Source organism: Microcebus murinus, chromosome 15 (genome assembly GCF_040939455.1).
Source record: "Microcebus murinus isolate Inina chromosome 15, M.murinus_Inina_mat1.0, whole genome shotgun sequence".
Taxonomy (NCBI): domain Eukaryota; kingdom Metazoa; phylum Chordata; class Mammalia; order Primates; family Cheirogaleidae; genus Microcebus; species Microcebus murinus.
In genome coordinates, this window is record NC_134118.1 from 1,733,472 (window position 1) to 1,735,042 (window position 1,571).

Genomic DNA, 1,571 nt, shown 5'->3' on the forward strand with positions numbered 1-1,571 from the left:
ATATACGTTCTTCTCATTAGCTCATGGGTCATTCTCTAAGATTGACCATATCCTAGGACACAAAGCACATCTCAAACAATTTAAAAAAATAGAAATTATACCATGTATCTTTTCAGACCATAATGGAATAAATGTAGAAATCAATCCTAACAGGAATTCTCATTTCTACACAAAGTCATAGAAACTAAACAACCTTCTGCTGAATGATCACTTCATAAATGAGGAAATCGAGATGGAAATCAAAAGATTCTTTGAACCAAACAACAAAGCTGACACAGGTTACCAAAACCTGTGGGACACAGCTAAAGCAGTCCTTAGAGGAAAGTTCATTTCCATAAATGCCTATATCTAAAAGTTGAAAAGATCACAAATAGCCAACCTAATGAATCATCTCAAAGAGCTCAAAAAAGAAGAACAGCCCAACCCCAAACCCAGCAGAAGAAGTGAAATCATTAAGATCAAATCAAAACTAAAAGAAATAGACAACAGGGAAACTATATGGATGATTAATAAAACAAAAAGTTGGTTCTTTGAAAAAAATAAACAAAATTGACACACCATTGGATAGACTAATGAAAAGCAGAAAAGAAAAATCTCTAATAAGCTCCATCAGGAACAATAAAGGAGAAATTTACAACTGATGCCATGGAGACAAGATATAATTTATGAATACTACAAAAACCTCTATGTACACAAACTGGAAAATGTGGAGGAAATGGACAATTTCTTAGAAACACATAGCCTTCCTAGGTTCAACCAAGAAGAAATAGAAGTCCTGAACAGACCAATATCAAGTACTGAAATTGAAACAGCAATTAAAATCCTTCCTAAAAAGAAAAATCCTGGATCAGATGGTTTCACACCCGAATTTTACCACACCTACAAAGAACTGGTGCCTATCCTGCAGAAATTATTCCACAACATTGAGAAGGATGGAATTTTCCCCAACACATTTTATGAAGCAAACATAACCCTGATACCAAAACCAGGAAAGGAGGCAAGAAAACAAGAAAACTACAGACCAATATCCCTTATGAATATAGAGGCAAAAATTCTCAACAAAATGCTAGCCAATCGAATCCAGGTGCTTGTCAAGAAAATAATTCATCACAACCAAGTGGGCTTCATCCCAGGGATGCAGGGATGGTTCAACATATGCAAATCTATAAATGTAATTCACCATATAAACAGAAGCAAAAACAAAGACCACATGATCCTCTTAATAGACGCAGAGAAAGCATTTGACAAAATTCAACACCCTTTTATGATAAGAACACTCAACAAAATAGGCATATGCAGGGCTTACCTAAAAATGATACAGTCCATATACAATAAACCCACAGCCAATATCATACTGAATGGGGAAAAATTGAAAGCATTCCCACTTAGACCTGGAACAAGACAAGGTTGCCCACTATCTCCACTTCTGTTCAACATAGTGCTGGAAGTCCTCGCTACAGCAATCAGACAAGAGAGCGGAATTAAGGGTGTCCAAATGGGAGCAGAAGAATCAAACTCTCACTCTTTGCTGATGACATGATGTTATACCTAGAAAACCCCAAGGATTCAAC